Here is a 21404-nt window from a genome sequence, read left to right on the forward strand (position 1 = left end):
AGGGAAGGGAAGGGAAGGGAAGGGAAGGGAAGGGAAGGGAAGGGAAGGGAAGGGAAGGGAAGGGAAGGGAAGAAAAAAGAAAAAAGTCATAGACAATGTTTTCATCCTGTCAAAGCACCAAAGCACTGAGTACAAAGAACATTCTGTATTGTCAGCACACTGGACATACTGTTTTGCATACAGTTGTGCTTATGTTATCTCAAATATTCTGTCTTTACACACAACACACACTACAATACCACTCATCAGAGATGATTTCTGAGTTAAGATAAAGTCAATAACTGTAAGGTAGACAACCATCTGCAACATTTATTTAATATTTCTGAGGATTTCATGACAGTACCTAGAGATGATTTTGAATTTCAAATTACAGGATAGTATGTGTAAGTTGAAATGTTTGACTGAGAGCCCTCCAGCTCCCCATAATGTGATTTCCATATTTCAGGCTGATAACACACAAACATCCTGAACAGAGTATTGGATCATTCCTGTTTCCTCTTCTGTATTAAGGCACTTAAGTTGCCAACTGAGAAAATGAAATTAGTGGACAGCATTCTCCCATAATTATGTGCTGGTCAAATTTCAAGCAATAATGTTTTTTCACCATTTTTCTACAGAAGCAAAGCCTTCAAGGAATAGTGGCATCATCCTCTGCCTTCCCTTAAAGAAACAGTGGTGAGTTTTGAGCCAGATCAGACAGGAACAGTGACCTTAAAGGTATGAAGTTCTTACAGATTTCTTGTATATAAACTTGTTCTGAAGGAAAGAAATTTAATCAGTGACACAAGGGATAGAAAAGCTGAAGAATAATCTACTATTTGATAGAAGAGAATCCAGAAACACTATAAAAATCAGTTTTCCAGCAATTCATAAATTGCTCTGATTGCTACTTTGTACCTTCTATAAGAGTATATGGATATGAGAGAATCTACCAGAAATCTGAATTAATTTCACTCGGTGTTGTTCATTTATTCAACAAAAGCAATTGATATTTATAACTGATATGATCTAGAAACTTAATGTATTTCAGTCTGATTAGGAGGGACATATAATAAAAAAATATGTATAATCAATTTTTTTTCATCTCCATACATATCCTTGTTCAATTGTTGCTGGTTTTGTTATTTCCCTGGTGAGAAGGAATTGCATCCAAACTTTTTGATGCATAGGAAGGAAAAAGCATTTCATATTTCTCACGGAAACATTTAGACCTTCATTTGGTAAGTGAAGCATGCAATCTGATCATGATATCTGTGTTATTTACATTACAAGATGTTAATTTAATCTTTTGTGCTTCTGGAAGAAGAAGTTGTTTGGTTTTTTTCCTATCTTTGTCTAGAATGCCTGTTTTTATACACTCAAAAAGCAAACTAGGCAACTGATGGTTGTGATGATCAGTGCCTGGCACTGCTTTCACCAGAAGGTCCCCCATTTCCTTGAACTTTAGTACTGATTTCCTTTCTTTCAAGAATATTAATTCAGTTTCCAGTGAAGTGCATTGAGGTAACTAGCTTTATTTTTTAAGAAGACAAAATTAATAATCACAAATTTTTCTGCTTTCTCATAAAACCTTTTTGAATTAATAGGAAAACAGAGTAACTATGATGAAGAGAAACTGAGGTATTTGTATGCTTTCATCTTCTGAAGTAAGGATAAGTTAACCTGTGGTGTGCAGAGTAGTCTATATATGTGGTGGAATCATCACAATAATAATTCCATCAGTTATAATTTAGAAAACTGAATTATCCTGGAAACTCTGGATACTCTTTCTTTCACTACATTATCAATGATTATGTGTATTTCTTACCAGCCATTCCTTCCGCTCTTCTGGATCTCCTTTTTCAGACTTCTCCATGGTTATATCCACATCACAAATCTGGCTTTAAAACTTGATCTACTCATTAAATTTCCCCTGGTTTTTGTTTTGCTCCTGAAAATGTTTTTACTACTCCCATTCTCCCTAAGGTTGTCTTGTCCCACCTTTGCTCTTTTATTGAACAGGTAAGAAGCAAGTAAGAGAAGATTGCATCAACAGATTACACTATATGCAGAAATGTCAAGAGATTTCATACAACCTTTACTACTAAAGATATTTTCCTGTGTGGCCCAAAGCCATCCAGTTAGTTCCTGAACTAGAACCTGGAGCAAGCCAGTACAGAGAAATGCACATGCTGTCTCCCTTTTAATGAAGTTCTTTGATATCTTAATCAAATGCAAGTAAAGGAAAAATAAAAGTTAAAGAAATATGGAGTAGTAATTAGGAGAAGATAACAGTCCATTTCAACACAGAAAGACGTTAGGCAAACTCCAAACTTTATCCACAAAATTATTCTAGGCAAATATTTTTATTTAGCCCTGGTTACTGAGAGTTTCTTTATATGGTATTTTAGTAAGAATCAGGAATGCATTTTCAAAACAAATATCCTGACCATCAGAACAATTCCAGGATACTACCTGTTTTGATTGATAGCACAGAGCAGGGTTGAAATACATAAACTATTTTTGTTTGGATTAAATTACTGGAAGATGTGATTCAGAGGTTCACCTAATGTGCTCTCTCTCCTCACAGAATCCAGTTCATAGGACTGAACTAGAAACAGCTGAAATAAGCAGCCTGCAAATTGCTGTGCTACAAATAATGAGGCTTCAATATTTTATTCTATTCCTATTGGTCTTCATCATATAATGACTTAAACATAACTTCATTGAAAAATAACATAAACACAGAAGCAAGTGGTAGTCTTGTTTATAATGAAAAACTTAGGTACATGAGCAATTTAAAATTTAAAATATAAAGTTTAGGTTTTGAATTTTTTTATTTTTTAAAGGATATATTATTGCAATATTTCTGGATGCTTTGAGGAGATAATGTATGACATGAGACATGAACCTCGTGAAGTTCAACAAGGCCAAGTTCAAGGTGTTACACTTGGGTCAAGGCAATCTCAGGCATGAGTACAGACACTGAGAAGTCACTGAGAACAGCCCTGCCTGTGAAGAAGGACTTGGGGGCTCTTGAGGCTGAAAAGCTGGACATCAGCACAAAGTGTGCACTTGCAGCCCAGAAGGACAGCTACATCCTGCGCTGCATCTGAAGAGATATGACAGCAGGGCAGGGAGGGGATTCTGCCCCTCTGCTCTGCTCTGTGAGACCCACCTGCAGGGCTGCACCCAGACCTGGGGTCCAGCACAGGGAGGACATGGACCTGATGGAGAGTCCAGGAGTGGCCACCAAGATGATGAGAGGGATGGAGCTGATCTCCTGTGAAGACAGGCTGAGAGAGCTGGGGTTGTGCAGTCAGAGAAAGAGAAGGCTTCAGGGACACCTCACTGAAACCTTCCAGTACCTTAGGGGGTACCTTGTAAGTGCCTTATAAGAAGAAGGGAAAGGACTTTTTACACAGATAGTGACAGGACAAGGGGCAATGGTTTCAAATTTTAAAAAGGCAGATTTAGATTAGATGTTAGGAAAAATATTTTTATTCAGAGGGTAGTGAAGCACTGGCTCACGTTGCCTAGAGAAACTGGAGCCCCATCCCTGGAAATGTTCAAAGGTAGCTTGGATGAGGGGTTTGTACAACCTGATCTATTAAGTGACTTCCCTGCACATGGGAGGGGAGGCTGAACAAAGAAGATGTTTAAGGTTCTTTCCAGCCCAGGGTTCTATCACTCTGTGATTCTGTGACATTCCAGCTACCAGTGAGTAAATTGTTCATTTTCTGGTTGCTAAAATCTCTTTTTGTATAATTACACATGTATCTTTTGACATAACTAGGTATGAGAAATTTAACAGTGTTTGCACCTGGAAAAGAGTGAGGTAGAATACATGGTTTCATCATTACCAGACGTGGAATAGTGTACTTCTGAATAGGAAGTAGTCTCCACTGCTGCACGAAAATCCATGTTCTACAAATGATAAATTGTGACAGAAATAAAGCTGTTAGGAGATTTTTGCCAAGTAGTACTATTTGTAAGCCCTCACAGGTCAAGCTCAAAAGATTAATTCCATATTTTTTTCCTAGAATTCCTTGTTTCACTTACTATGTGCATGCCAACATATACTGTCAACTGAAAAGGAAATATTATAAAAAATTAGGTTAATTTCCTAGTGTAAAATATATTAAAGCATGATGTGACTAGCTTCTTGTGTCATTCAAGTACTAGGTTGTCATTAGAGTTGTAGGCAGAAAAAATACTGGCAGCTATGAACAGCATATTTGATTTCTGTGATATATGTTTTTAAATTATAACCAGAAACTTGAAATTGACATTCTTCCAGCCTTGGTAACAGTTTCTTTACATAAATTTAAAGCTTTTATTTAGCATTTCTACAAAAATACAAAAGCAAAATTACAACAGAAAATGTTTCTGTTCCAAAGTAGATGCCACATATTCATACCCACTTAAATTTAAATATCTGCTTGAAATTTTCTGAAATTTTGAAATTGTCTGCTTGTAAGTGTAGCCTTCAACCTCTGTGCACTCTCTAGTCTTTTAAATGGGATAAGATTCCTCTATTTTTCTTTAATTTAACAGTTATGAAATATACCACAACAGCACTGCAATTAAAAAAGCAAAACAAAACAAAACACAAAACCCATAATATAGAGAAAAAGGCATTTCAAAAGCTTTGTTAAAAGATTTAGAATACCACCAATTATGGTTCTACCCTATGGTAGTGGTGACTCAAATATATTACTAACTTCTAGCTGTTTCTCATCCTGCATTAAAGCCCTGGTCTCAATCAATATCTAGTTTACCAAAACCACAGTCACATTTGGTATCCATTGCTACCCTTGTTTACAGTCTCAGAATGGAGACTAAGCAATAAGTTAAGTTAGGGTTGGAACTAAACCCTAAGCTCTTGTAGATGAGCTGTCAGATTGGGCTCCATGAAACTGGCAGGAAGACTGTGAGGCCTCAGCAGTAGTTACATAATGAAAACTGAGAAACTGAGCCTGTCAAAAATTGAACATACAGATTTATTTCCTTCTTCCAAATAGTAACAGCAAAAATAAAGTTTTCTGATTTTGCAATCTAAATATAACATAGGTACATGCCATCATTATACAGTATACTTCCCAGAATCATCAGGCTCACCAAGAAATGCCAAGACGTGCCAGAGAGTGGTTTCTGCCATCTTAATCTAATCTCCAGGTAGCTGAAATTTTGCAGTCTCCACAGGCTATGTATTCCAACATTCCCTTGGCCTTCCTGTCTGAATTCTTTTTTGCTATATCCAACCCAGATCTTCCTTGTTGCAATTTAAATCCATTATTTTTCTTCTTACCTGCTATGGATATGTAAACATATTATCCTTTCCTCTCTGTAAGACTCTTTAAAGCAAATTTCTTTTGATATTGATATTGAGCTCCACTCCATCCTGCAGGTATTTTCCAAGTGTTGTGTCTGTTCATTTCTAAATATAGAAAGTTTTTCTCCAGGAACTATATCCTTCAAGAAAATATTTTCTCAACTTTTGCCTTCCTTATTGTGAACTAATTAATCTCTTTTTGGTATGTTTCTAGCCTCTATTAAACATTGTAATTTTTTTGCAAGTATAATCCATTGCATTATCACTGAGAAACAGTTAAAACACAACTGTGAAGATTTGAATTTATATACCCAGTTTAACAATGAGCCATTGATAACTACCTACTGGCTTTCAGCCTGTTTTGAGTCACCTTATGGTAATCTGTTTCTCTAACCCACTTAAAAGAACACCACCATGTGACACTGTTCCATTAATTTTATTTGAGTCAAAACATAATCTATTATAGAAAAAGTTAATCTGATCTGTAAACATTTGTCTTTGCAATGCATTTTTATGTCATTTTTATAGGACTGCTTGCAAATTTGGATTACGTGGTTTCACATTGTGTGATGACTGAAGTTGCATGGAAAAGTATTTAATTTCTAACCTTAAGGTTTGACAACAGATCAGCTTTGCATTACATACATTATATGCTTTACAGCTAGAAAAGAAAATGTCACTTGTGAAAATGTTCAATTCTAAAGAATTCTAATACTGTGATAGTGATTAAGAGAATCAGCATGAACTCCCCCAAAATCCAAGCAATTTGAATTCTAACAAGAAGTAGCAAGAAAGCAAAGACAGATTGGCCTTTCTTTGAAATCTGAGGCACCAAGACAGACAAATCAAGGAACAAAGTAAAAGTTCTGAAGATATTTCCTCTAGAGAACAGAATAAGATAAAATCAATATTCTTAATTTAAAGCATTTATAAGATTTTATAAGCAGCTATTAAGATATGCTACACTTTTTACATTTTACAAGGGAAAAAAGTAAAGGTTGGCATGAACAATGTCAAATATGTACAGCAGTGGAATATAAATATTTGCCTAAGGTGTGGAGCAGCAACTTGCTTCCTGCAAAGAGACAGGCTTATAGACAATATCTGCTGAAAAACGTGTAGAAAATAACCTTTTACTGAATTTCTCCATTAACAACATTAGATTTCCATAAATAATTTATTTGCAATAAGTTATTTGATCTTGGTGTATGTTCTTTCATATGCAACCAAATAAGTACACATTTTCAGGGCATTAAAGAGTTTTCAAAAAGCAGCATGTAAATATTTCAAAGTCCTCTAAATATTGTTTGCAATAGACCATGTGATGTTTAGCAAATCTCTAGCACTTACTTAAACACTTAGGAAAAATGAATGAAGAAATAAAGGACTGGGGGTTGAGAGCTGAATTGGGAAAAAGAAAGGAAGGAAAAAAATTTTTAAAAAAGAAAACCCATTTTACATTGATTTGAAGTTAGAATAACATGTCACTGTCAGAGCAAGGCTCTACAAACAACTAAGAATATTTGCATTGTAAAAATATGTTCATTCTTAGGAGACGAAACTAAAAATTCAGCAGAAATAGGCTTCAGAGTCTGCCGTAGTGCTATATTCCTTGTTCCTTTGTAGAATTTCTACATCATTAAAAGTATTTGGAAAATTGCAAACATTTGTAACCAATCTACTGGCTAAAGATGTTTTTTACAGATGGATTGGAGAGATTGAGTCATTTTAGGAATAATTTTCAGAGCACATTCTTAAAAAACTATGCATCATTTGCATAAAATCACCAAATATGTTAAATTGTGAAATGAGTTGTTACAGAAATCACTTACCAACCTTCCAGTCATTATGATTTTATTAATATAAAATGTTACCTTGGTCTTTTTGGCTGTGAAATAAAATTACACAATAAGCTGGATTTGTATATAGAACCACATTTTAAAATATAAAGAAAAAAAAAGTATTACACTTTTAGACCAATAATTTGAGATTATTGAGTCTGTTTTCAGTCATCAATAAGTAATAATCCAATACTAATCTATTTCCTTTCCACAGCAGAATGAAAGCTCTTTCTGGGGATACTTGGTCTTAGTATTGCTGTGAATACATATTTCCCAGTACACTCTGCTAACCATCTTCTCAGTAAGGTACAGGGATCTTTATTTGCTGTTCTTTATTTTTTTCCTCCCCTTGCCTCAAGAGTTCTTCTCTGCTACTAAATAATGAACGCTTCTAACCAGCAATAATCACATGCAAGGAAAACTTCATCATATTGATTCTCTGAGTAGGAAATACTTTAAGGAATATCAAGGTTTGACAACAAAACCTTGTTGTATTCATCCAGAAACCTGTAAGGCAACACTGATCTTCCCAAAATTCAATGTATTGTAGAATTCAATTTCATGTTTCAGGACTAGGTTTAGATACATGACTATAAATTGTGGAGTTTGGCCCTCATCACTAAATTTGTGGCTAAACAATCCTTTATCTTTTTGTCTGTGGTTTTACATTTCCTCTACTTTTTCTGCTTCCATCTCAACTACTATTTCCCTTTTGCTACCTCTTGCATTTGGCATCAATCAGAGTGTATATATAAGGAAAGATAAATGTCTCTTTACGTTAATTCATTTAGAATGATTATGAAAAAACCACTAAAAAAATTTAGTTATTTGCTTACCATCCACTATCTTGGAAATAACTTTCTCATTGTTTAAATAGAGGCAGTAGCTCCCATTTAAGTTTATCTGAGCATTCTTGGAGGCACTAAGAACATTTTGGATGCATAGGAAACAGTGGTAATTACACTGGAACCAGTGTAGCAGCCTGACATTCCTAAGAGCATTATGATTTCTCCTGAACTCCAGGCATAAAGGAATAAAGAAGTCCTCTTTAGATAGACACTACTGTCATAAATGAAGATTGGGCACATCTCAAGACCTCCCTAGACGGCTTTAATAAAGCTCCTACATCTGCTGTTCATTTCTATAAGGAACTAATAAGAAGCATCCCTTCCACTTCCTGCTTTCCTATTTGGAAGAAATTTCTAAATTGTTTACACTGTCCCCCTTTCTCTCTTTCTCTCTCCACATAGCAGTAGGTCTGTTGACCCTGTCTTTCATAATCCTTCCTAATAGAATACTTGCTCAGAAACTGCAGAATTTCAGTTAAAGTTCTCTATAACCTAAGGGGTTGAAAAAGTTGTCCATTCACTTTACAGTTCTCAGGTGATTTATCTTGTGGTGATATAGAGAGCATAATTACAGCTATAGTTCAAACTACTTGGTGGCCAAGATAATCTAAGCAGTCTAGAGACCTTCAGTCACTTCCAGGGAGCCAACTCTCCCCTTGTATCATCATCCATTTGTTCTGTCTTTATTGAAGTGATAACTTCTTACTTTGATGTCGTTCTTCATTGCCTCTGGATACTGCACTTAATATCCTTTAAAACAGCTCATTGGTTCTCCCCATGTACTTGAACTTCCCTTCAGCCTTGATGTGTACAAAAGACATTGATACAATCAAAATTCTGACTTGCTGGAACCACTGTTTACCAACCACTATGAACAGTTATCCTTCAATTTTTTCCTCTACTTCTTGGGTTTTGTTTAGAATTTGCACAGTATTTAGCATCCTGATATCACAGTCACTGACTTTAAATAGTTTCTTAAGAAAAAAAAAAAAAAAAAAAAAAAAAACAGATTGAGGTGCATCTGTGAAAACAATTGATTTTTTGTTTCAAAATATTGAAAAACATGAATACAGTTTCATTTTTATCATAAAATTTACCAACCAATGAAAATTTATAAACAAATGAAAATAGGTTCAAAAACTTTATAATAGTATTGGTTTAAATCTTGCATTAATGCCAACATTTACATTCATTGCCTTAGAACTGTTTTTCTTTAATTCAGATATTTCTTTTTTCTCTTTTTTCTCTTTTTTCTCTTTTTTTTTTTTTTTTGTTGTTGTTTTGCTGGTTTTTAAATTATTCTTCCTTCTCCTTAATATATTCTTCTCTATTTTTCCTCATTTCACCATTAGATATATGTAATAAGAGTATTAGAGACCATTTAGTCAGAGGAAGAAAAGAAATCCTGTCTGTTTCATGTGAGGGTCAGGACACCCATGTACACAACATTAAAATTTGTAAGTTTTATATATGCACTCATTTAGGGTAAAAAGTACTTAAAAGATTGAAAAATATTTCTTAACCAAAACATAAGTAAAAATGAGATTCAATTGAGATTTGTGGTATTTATATGATGTGGTCTACTGTTTAATATGATCTAGGAGTATAGACTATCCTTACATCCTTATTTCTCCTATGGGATTAGAGGGCTAAACCACTGAGACTTTCACAAATAAGTTTACTGAATAGAATATATACAGTTCTTATTCTTATGTAAACAAACAGGCTATAATTTGAAGCTACACAAAGGCTTTAATTGTACAAACCATGTATTGCTAAAATCAATCCAAGTCATAACTGTGGTAAGCAACCATCTCAGTCTTGAGCAATTAAATTGATTAATTATACCAATATGAAGAGAGGAATAGCTCCTCTTTTTTTGGGCATCTGTTCAGCAGCCGGGAAAAGTTGGGTTCTAACTTTGCCAGCTCTAATCAAATAAATAAATCCTTTTTTGGTTAAAAGATTTTCTAAACCTTTTAGGAAATGACCAAGATACTAGGGGTTTTTCATTCAACTTTCTCTTCAATATAATTTGAAATTATGCAAACCTGTAAGGATTGATATTTCAGTTCATCTCTTAATCCTGTAAAAAATCCTTAAAAGATCCAATACATATTTTATTCAATCCTGACTACATACACATTATGACAATAAAGCCACTGATTTGAAAAGCTCTAGGATTTTCCTCTTTTGCATGTATAGAAATCATAGAATCATAAGAACTTTTGAGGATGGGACCTTAGACATCACCTAGTTCCAGTCCCCCCTTAACATGGGCAGGGATGCTTCTCACCAGACCAGGTTGCTCAAAGCCCCATCCAGCCTGGCCTTGAACACTTCCAGAGGCAAAACATCCATAATTTCTCTGGTACATTCTGGGTAAGTGAGGATCACAGAACAAAGATTTTAAAGAATATTCCTTACTTTCGATATATGATTTGCCTCACTATCTTCAATAACAATCACTGTTATTTTTTATTATTTTAAACCAAATACATGATGACACGCTGCCAGTAAAAAGAAGGGCCTTGGAGACCTGTGTGTATTTACTTTTCAGCACTGATCTGTGATATGGTCTGGATGAAGAACACCTCTCACATGCACACCTCATTGAGATATCTGCCAGAAGAGATGCCTTCAAAGGAACAAACTCTTAGTGAATGTCTGCATGAACCAGTTTCTCTGGGGAGAGGATGTCTACATGCTGCAGGGCTGCCAGTGCACTGTTTTACAGGGCAAAGAGTTTCTGATGAATAAAAAGGTCCTAATCTAAATGACAGCCTGCAGGACATCTAGAATTTCCCATCTTCCACCTCCTCATGAGCCCACGGCTGCATAGACCATTTCTACATAAAATTAGTTTCGGGGATGAACGCCCAGGAGTAAAACAACAAATACCAACATTTTACACAGTAAAATGGCAATTTACAGTAAATGAATTTTTAAGTTATTTACCCATTCCAAATCCATTTTAAGTTCCTAGAATAACCCCTATTGTTTTAACACTGAACACTACAGGTAGACTGCTTCAGATCTTTATATTGACACTTTGGGTTGTACTAGGTTACCTAGAGTGAGCATAAAGATAGAAATTGACATTTCCATTTTTCTTAGATTCTCTACCTTTCTATACACTCTGTGAGAGTGTCAGCAATGTCTTTAAAAGGCTAGAATAATACCAAGCGGACACCTTGAATGTCATAGTAATGACTATTCATGAAGTGTGAAAATGCAGGAAATGCAGTGAAACAGCCCTCCATTACGGCTCAGCATTAACCTTGTCTGTATGAAAGCCTTACCAGACATTCTACAAAGCTTGACAAAGCAAGCAATCAACTCTGGTAAGTGAAAGTAAGCAAGAAGAACAAAACATATCTATAGCAGTGAATTCATGGATCACTTAATATCTATTTTATCTGTTAGACAAAGCAATATCTATAGTCAATTAAAATTAAACATTACTTTTCCTGTCTGTCAAACCATCTATACTGTCACAGCCTGTACTACAGAAAAACTTAGGCTCTGCAGTCAATAGAGAGTCTGTATCACCAAACTTGTCAACAAAGAATAAAGTACAGTCTTTACCCCAAACAGTAAAGACTGTATAAAATCATATACAATTTAGAAATAGATACAACAAATAAAGAGTTAAGACTCAAGAGATAACATAAAAGACAGAAATTTCATTAATATTTTGCGTCTCTCTTTGTAGTTCATTTAATTTTCCTGGCTTTTTCTTTGTAGACTGATGATATTGAAGATGATACAAGGGACAAAGCGAGTGGTGGAAGCAGTGGAAGAGGCATAAGATAAGAGGAGGGGATATATGAGTGGCAGCAAAAGTGAGGATGAAGTGTAGCAACTGTAAGGGAAGGGGCAGAGGGGATTTGAAGCAAACATCTAAGATGAACTATAAATAAGAATGCACACAATGCAGTACTTTGTATCTTCAAAGCACAGGAAAAGTATGTCTGATGTCAAGTCAGGCATTTCTTCCATTTCAAAGTATTTAGTCTTCAGAAAAGTGTTTATAATGGGAATATATAAGTAAACCCTTGAGGGCAAAGGTGGTGAGATGAGAGTCTCCAACTGTCAGGTCTTTGTACTGAGACAGTTTTGGGTTTGACCACCACGCAATACTTTTAAAATGCAGAGCACCATGAGTATCTGCTACATTTCAATGAAAAACAGTTAAACCAGGTATCATTTGCTCCAGCAAAAAAAGTCACTATTTTTTCTGTGTTTCAAAGTAATCATCTACAATGAGTTAAAGTTCACATGATTTAAAGATTCAAATTAAAACAATGAAATTATGGAACAAAGTTATATTATGTACTCTTTCTACATGGATGAAATCCACTATATGTAAATTAATGGTTTGCAAATCCATGATATTGTGCTCATGCAGGTCTATTTAGCTTAACTTCTTGGTGTGAGAAATTTCCAAATATCGAAAAATAGAAGAAATAGTCAAAAAAGTAACATATAAACTGATTTCTGAGCCAGTGGTCAGAATAAGATAGAGAGATAAAATTAACGGATGACCTGTGATTCAAAATTTTTCATCTTGAAAATAATCTTTAGTATTGTCCAGAAAAATAGAACAAAAAGAGTAAGCAATCTCCTCAGCCCAGAAGATGCTCTGACACTGACCCATCCTGAACAGTTTCCTACCAGGTTATGGGGCTCAGGGTCTCATGGAGCAGCTCTGGGAGGTACCCAGACATTGTGTCACTTCCTTGAGCCTTTGATTTGTGTTCCCATATGGCTTTAGGCCTTTTTACTCCTCTCTCTAGGTTTGTGGAGATGGACCTCTATGGTCAGCTGGCCCCCAGACTGGCCTGGGCTCCCCCAGCTACCATTGTTTGTCTGTGCTCCTTTCTGGGTGTGAAGATGAGCTTTTCCACACACAATCCTACATGCATTGTTTAAAATGTGTTCCACATCATATCTTGTAAAAAGAATGTGAAATAAATGATCATAAAATCATAAACAGTGGAGCTGGAGGGGATCCCAAGGAGTAATGCAATTTCTGTACTCAAAGATATAGTGCACCTAAATTATTCCATGAAATGTTTTTATTATTTTCTTCCACAAAATGAGACATTGATTAAGACACTCACAGGCTATTAGAGAGCTCAAATAAATTTGTTGCTATAAAAATTTTAATGATGTTTTGACTTCACTGAACTCTATTGTACTTTGCTGTTATTCATGCTGGCCATGGAAAACTGCTTATTCCTATCTCCTGTTTTTACCTTTCCATATCCTGCTGTCTTAGCTGCCTTCAGTCTCCTCAGCTCTAGACTAAACAAACCAAATTCCTTCAATTTTTCTTCAGAAGTTGTTTTCTAAACCTGTAACCATTCTTGTTACTTTCTTTTGGACCCAATCCAATTAGTTTGTACCCTTCTTGAAGCATGAAGCCCAAAACTGGTCATAATATTGCATCTGAGACCTAACCAAAGCCAAACAGAATGTAACTACTTCATATGTCACTTAAACAATGCATAAAATGTTTATGTATTTCATTATGATGTTTGCCTTTTGTGTATATAATCTCTAGAGTAAACTAATTTTGTTGATCGTTTCCATCTTGTGATTTCTTATAACCTATAGAGATCCTTTTTAGCAGCATGGCTGTACTTTCTCTTGTTCTCTAACTTCTGTGCAGCTAAACCTCCAAATATTTGATAAAGCATTTTCACATTTCAAGAAGTAATTATGATCTGCAGCAATCACTTGTTTCTCTTCCTTCTTATTACCTTGGAAATATTACCAAAAAAACTGTACTTCCAAACAATAATTACAAAACTAATGTTAAAGTAAGTTTGCTAAAAGGCTTCAACTTTTTCTCTTTAGTCTAGGGCTTAGGAGAAAAAAATGTTTAAAGAATGTACACGATCTACATTGCATTATATACCACTTTCAAGTTTTCAAAATTTTATTGTCTTTGAGGTAGTATCTACAGTTCTACTTTTGTTCATCTTGCTCAGGTAAAGAGGTATTAACTCTCTATCACTGTAAAAGAAATGAGATAACATATCTAAGAAAGAAAAACTCTACAGGCTCAATTAATTTTTCAAGACTCTCACAGTGTCTGGACAGGGAGAGATTTCTGCCATAACATAGAATATCTATACTTAGTTTCCTAACTAAGTTCTGAGATTTGCACCTCTACTCTGCTATTGTGAAACTGAATTTGGAATATTCCAACCACCTCTGGGACCCACAGCATAAAAAAAGACATAGACCTGCTCAAGCAGAGAAGGCCCACAAAGATGATTATAGGGCTGGAACACCTCTTCTGTGTGAGGAGGCACTGAAGGAGTTGGGGTGTTTTAGTGGTTTGGTGGATTTATTTTAACAAAGAAAGATATCCTATTCTATTTGCAATTTATGCAATGTTAAAATAGTCTAGGTTGTCATAGTCATGAGCAGAGTGGAAGCTTCAGACAAAGATTAATAGAGAAGTTTTCCATTGAGTCACAAGGTACAGAAAGGATGCCATTGTTTTCTAAACTTCTCACAGAGCAGCCTTGGTGTGGCTGGATCCAATCCTGATCCCAGACTTCGTTAATGGTTTCTGTCTAGAGGATTATACAGGTGTAATTGAACCCATACACAACTTTGTCCCCAGGATCAAGGATGGCAAACCAAATAAATTTATATCAATAGAATGAATTGCATATTTTAAATTATTACAATAATTATTTCCTAGTTATCATAATCATTAAAATAATGTTGTAATGGAATGATACAATAGCAGGAAATAAATTCAGCTTAATCAGAAATATTTGCTACACCGTATGAATAGCTATGACTTCAAGTACAGTGCACTCTTTCTTGAAGCAATACTGAATCAATTATGCTAAAGCAATTATATTAAAACTAGACAAACAATTCCTAGGTAGAGATTAACATTTCTCACCTATACCAACGACTGTAGTCATATCTTTTTGGCTGTAAATTTGAGGGAAGGAGCTCCAAACATCTTAGGGAGATGTGCTACAAGTCCTTGCTATGCAATAGTGGGAAAAGTGGGACCAGCTTTTATAGTATAAGATGTCAGTTACGTGCATTTTTTAGATTATATGTTGTCAGACTTACTCAGCAAAATGTGTTTTGCAAAGTGCACTTCAGCTTTGTGCTGAAAAAAGTATTACCTGATCTTTGGTTTGTTCTGCCCAGCAGACCTCGGGGAGAATCTGTCTTCCATAATCTGCCTTCCATGTCCTCTGTTCCATGTCCTTCCACAGTGGGTTTCATATTTTGCTCAAGCTGGTCTCAGCATTCTTCAACACTAAGAACAGAAGACAATTCTTGCTCAATCTTGTCACTAGTAATTTGCAAATTATACACATTTTAAGCTGCTGTATCCCCATGTAGTCAGATAGTTCTGCTACAGCCATTTGTCATTTTTCTTCTAATTTTTTTGCATCATAAGCTTTATTTACATCTTCTCCTATTTCCACATGTGAAGCATCTGTCACATTTTTGACACTGATTGTTTTTTACATAAAATCCAGCAGATGAAGTTTGGTGGGAAACAATGTTTGAATCCAAGAAAGAAAAATAAAACTTATTGAAATACTCCAATAATACTCCAAAGCTGAAGATAGTGTAACAAAGTTATCTCTTCTTAATAGATCAGGGGTTACACTCTGTTCTTTATTAGAATAACCCTGTAATTGTTTTCTAGGTAGTAATAGATGGATTATGAAACACCTGTAGCATCCTTGAGAAGAATTCATATGGGGTAAATTATCCTGTGATGTAGTAATCTAGAGCAGAGCAATTCTGCTAATGTGATTTTTTAAGACCATGTATTTTTATTAAGGTTTGGAGAATGAAAGTTAATTTGAATGCTTGCTAAAATTACTCCAATATTTATAGAATATTAAATATAATAGAGCTTAATTCCTTGTTGGATATCATTTCACAATATCTACAAAGTCAGTAGGGCACTCCAGGCACTTCCCTCCCAAATACCTTTTACACTTTGGTTGATTTTAGCATGATACTGATAGCAGTAGGTATATTCATGTTTTTAAACCTGGAAATACACTTTTAAAGGGAGTGAGGCATCTTTCATAATGCTGTATTTATGAAAGGTCAGAAAAATATGTTTCTTTCAAGAATTAAGACAATTTAAAAAAAAGACTTTTACTAAAGTATGACAGCGCCACTATCTCTAATTTATTATCTTGTGTTTGTATACAAACAGCAGTGTGATATATAAAAGAGCTCACAATGTTGGAGACTTCTAAAAAATCTCTAAAAACACAACGCTAATAAACTAAAATGGTCATATAAATATCAGACATTCATTTACTTGGCTTGTTAGATTATCATTAGTTTAACCTCAATTTTTCTCCTGTGTAGGGTGATACAGATTAGTGTTTTTGATTATTAGGGCACATTTTCTTCTCATCAATTGCTGCCCTTAGTGAAAGAACACTCCTCTCTAGCACAGAGATTGAATGATTTTCAGTCTCCACATAAATAAATGCCTAGAAGATGTCAGCTGAAAATCTTAGTTATTTCCTAAAGGTGCAGGTGCTAGAAGTGGTGTAATGAAGTAGAGACAGCTGCAGCCACAGGCTCTGGCCAACTGGAATATGTCTTCAGAGTGACATTCAGCATAACAAGACTTCACTATGTTTGCTTCCAAGAATGTTATCACTGTGGTTTTAAAAACAGCATAAATCAAGAGACGTGCTCACAAAGTATAGCTGAAGTCACATTATCTTTATTATACCCCTATATATTTTCCTCATTACAACCTGAAATATGTTGACATAACCACTCATGCTCATCTATAATGTAACTAATAATTACACTGCCAGAAAGAAAAATGAGAGCTAAAGGTATTACAAGGCTGGAATTAATCAAACAACTGACCCATCAAGTTATGACCAAGTAGATTCACTGAAACTTTAAAACCTCAGGTACAGGTAAATTTTGATAAGTCTTTTTGAAACTAGCAGGGAATAATATGTGGGTCACTGTCACAAACCTTTTCTTCAAGAAGGAATTGCATGTTGAACCTTATTTTATTTCATGCCTGTGAGTGACAAAAGCATTTATTGAGACTGCCACATAGGAGAAGAAAAGCTTTAGATACTGCGTACTCTGTGTTCTCCTCTCTTTTACAGGGACTTCATGAAAGGTATGGCTTTATTTTTATTAGAAAAAAACAAAGCCAGTTTGTGACATATATGATCACTTTAGCAAATAGAGCTAGTTGCAAACTGGCAATTATTAGAAAGATAAAATACCTTCCCAAAAATTTGTCTTCTTTAATATTTTTTTCAGCTGCATTGCAATTACTATCCATTATGAAATACTTTTTCAGTCACTATTTTGGGCTCAATCCTCTTGTGTGAAGGTGGAGGACTGAATCCCTCCACTTAGAGACACTAAGTGTTCACCTTAACCCTGCTGGCTAATCTAATTGTTAAAACCTAAAATGGTTAAAGCAGGACTTTTAAAAGCATTTAATACTCACTTGGTATTTACTGAAATCTACTTGTCAAAGAATAAATTTCAGTTTAACCATTAGCTTTTCACATTTTTTTCTGCCATATAAGAGATTGGTAAAATCCATTCAGGGGCTTATTTTTTCTAGGGAGATAAAGGTGATGTTCCTAAACCCATCCTCACAACATATCCTCCCATGGAAGCAGAAACTTGTACTCTACACATTTACAGCTAAAGGCATAGGTCAGTGTGATGTAACAGGTAACAGCTTCCTACTCAGCTGCCACAAATAATTTTGTAGATTTACTTCTTTAGAATATTTCATAGGAGGAACTTATATTCCCCTACCCTGTCATTGATAGCACATTCAGAATTTTGACTTCAATGAGGAATGGAGGGGAAGGGAAATAAAGAGCTCCCAAATTAGTGGATGTGTTCTCTAAAAATAGAAGTGGGAACAGGGCAGAATCAAACTAAAACTCTTGAAGATTCAGTTCCAGAGTAGAATGTATCACTATGCAAATGTCCTTGAAATCAAGTGCAAATCTGCCGTGATTTTGCACCAGAACAAATTCTTTTGAAATACTGCTTTTCAGCAAGGTTTCTGCATGTTTAGGCATAGCTAAAAACGAGTTTCATCCATGACCAGAAAAAAAAAGACTAAAATGTGCGAAGCTACATGCAGATTTTCTATCTCTGACTAATACTCAGAGTTTAGGCACTGCCAGCAGTGACACTAAGCAAATGCTTAAAGTAACCAGCAAGCCTTGGCCAAACAACCGTGACAATGAATAATAAATGGTTGTATAAAGAATTATAACTGTTCTTTTGGGCAGACAAGATTAAAAAGGGAGAGCTTGCACTGATGATCCTCTTAATGTTTTACAAATATCCCTTTTCAGCTGTTCAGGATTTTAGAATGCACCAACCTGGATTTCACAGGACTTACAGGGATAAACAATTACCTACTTCCAACATATATTTTTATGAGATAAGGAAAAATGTTAAACAATTGTACCACAGTTTTTCATAGCACAATGAGTCAGTTCCAGCCCCATATTTTAAGTCACAGGAGTTCATGGCTTGTCGCCTTCCCTTTCTCATATTTACAGAAGATTTCAGTAACAAAAGACTTTTTTAGATTATTATTCCATATTACAATTCTCAACATATTAGTCCAGTATCATAATGTTATAAGAATCATTAAAAAAAAAAAAAAAAAAAAAAAACCCACAAAAAAAACCAAAACAAAACAAAAACAAGCAAACAAACACCCCCCCAAAAAACAAAAACCAAAACCAAAACAAAAAAAAAAACCAACAAAAAAAACCAAAAAAAACCCCCACAAAAACAAAAACAAAAACAAAAACAAAAACCAACCAACCAAACAAACAAAAAACCTCAACAAAACAAACAACAAATCCACAAGCCTAACTGATTTCAGCAATGAAGAGCTGCTAGATACTATTAGGGTGCAATCACATATATAAAAATTTCTCTTTCAACAACAATAAATGATTAAGCAAAAGGAACCAAAATTTTTGGAATTCCCCTGGAGACTACAAGTTGGCTGGAAGAAGTTGAAGGCTTTATTTAGTTTAGTGCACTTTTGGAGCATTTTTTTTTCTTTGCCATTCTATATGCATATTTTCATTAAGCTAATTATTGTATTGTACATCTGGAATTTTCAGGGAATTAATTCCTAATGCACTGGATGAGAATCATTAATATACTTGTTAAAATCTGAGGCCTAAGGACAAGGAGTCACAAAAGCTCTACCTGCTGTAATTTTCACTGTGTGTACTCATACAGTCACATAGAAAACAAAGCAATCCATATTGAAATCAAGAAATTTATTTTATATATGTGCTTATCTAAGGAACAGAATGATGTCACTAGATTTGGATTTGCTTCCTTGGAGGAACAGGAAATGTATATTCCTGTTCATGTCACATTTTCCAGAATTATTATTATTCCAAATGCAGAGACCCGACAGCTGGTTCTTGTAGTAGGTGCAGTAGCACCTTTTTCCAAAGGCTAATGCTGAAATTTTTGTTAAATGCCTGCATTTATATATTATATTCAGGACATTTATTAGGCAGCACTTGGTAAAAAGATTTGGTTGGTTTATGTCAACTGCTTTGAATTTTTTATTGTTTTGGTTTTAAACCAACTATGAGAAAGAAATCCTGCCAATTAGAGAAGTGGAAATGTAAAGTACTCACCAGCACACTATTTAAGCATAAATCTGCCTCATAAATCCTGCTGTGACAGGCCACCAAGCCCACAGATGTCAGGGTCTCCAGGTCAAAAGACGGCGGTGGCTGCCCCATGCAGTAGGTCACAAGGCTCCTAGTGCCAGGGAGACTCCAAGACCCATCCCTGCAGCTCCAAAGACCCCTGCCAAGCCACCAGGCAGCTGATCCTGTAGCTTGAAAAATAACTTGAGACATTTCTTGCAGTGGACACATCCCAGGAAATCAGGGTTCCCTGTAGCTTCACACTCATCAACCTGTCTCAGCTGGTCTGTGTGTCTTATTTTAGTGGATGAGGGGATGAGATGGGCTTTTGTTTTTTTTTTTTTTTTGTATCAGCTTATCTGGGCAAGTAACATTTCATCCAGGTGCAGAATCCCATAGAGTTTTATAGCACATATTAGATAAACAAATGGAAAATTGACAGAATTATATCATCTGAGTGTATGATTCCAGTAATGAGTTCACAATATAAGCAGTACCAATCTTTCATCAAAGTAATTAATCTTCTATGAAGATGCTTGTGTTTAGTAGGTAATTTTGATGCAATCATGCTCATAAACATAGATGTGGAATACACTATGGTCAATTTACTTTTTTAATCTGAGAAACATAAGTCTTCATATAACTTGACCTCCAATTGAAATAATATATATTTTTTTAATTCATTCAAATAATTTCATTTCATAAACTTCTTGGCCAGTTTTGCTTTACTCTTTGCTGAATTTCCATGTGGAAATCCCCTTTTAGGAAACCAAAACTCAAACCAGGCCTGAAGGAAGCAATGTAGGTGAGTAATCTGCCCTTGAGCTACATAGGTTGTAACACTTCTCCTGCTTGGAAAAAACTAATTTCCTCTTCTGACTGCCACTTTATCCAGCTATTTTGTGTCACATTCTTAGGACTGTTGTATGGCACGTTCTGTTATATGCATTTGAATTGTTGTTAAATGTTATAAGCCTTTAAAAAAATGCTGTAGAAAACCTGGTCAAATTGTGTGTGTATGTGTGCATGTGTGTGTGAGTGTGTGTATACATATTTGTACCAAGGTTCTTCCTTTGAAGAGAACTGAAGTGTGTATGCATGACCACATGCATGTAACAACTGGAAGGATTTTCATCATTAACTACACTTCTAAATTCAAAGATGCCTGGAGGACAGGAATTAGATGAAATAGATGAAAAGAATAAAGGAAAACAGCAGAGAGAAAGAGCCCTTTGTAATCCTCTCTCACTCATTTTCTGTGTATTACAGCTATAATTACTTTCCTGATGATAAAAAGAAGACATGCAGGAGAAAAGAAAATACACACATGGTAGGAGAAGAAAGTTTGAGATATATGTAAACTCAATGATAATCAGCACCTCTGTGGAGCAGGCTGAGCAGTGCTATCAGCCTGCAGGAACAGCAGTGCCCCCCTTGTTCTAGGGGGGACACTCCTGGCTAATGGCTGTAGCTGCTGAGGACTGCCTCCTGCCCTATGCTGATTTACAGCCCTCTGGAGGAGCTGGAGAGGTCCAGAATCGGGTCAGAATATAAGCTATAGACAAACATCACAGTCCAGTATTCAAACTTCTTCTCCCCATATTGCTTAGCAGCATGGATACACCGGGGTGCAGCAAACAGACCCCTCAGACAAATATGGAAAGGATGGCAGGGA

The sequence above is a fragment of the Erithacus rubecula genome (genome assembly GCF_903797595.1).
Source record: "Erithacus rubecula genome assembly, chromosome: 1".
Taxonomy (NCBI): domain Eukaryota; kingdom Metazoa; phylum Chordata; class Aves; order Passeriformes; family Muscicapidae; genus Erithacus; species Erithacus rubecula.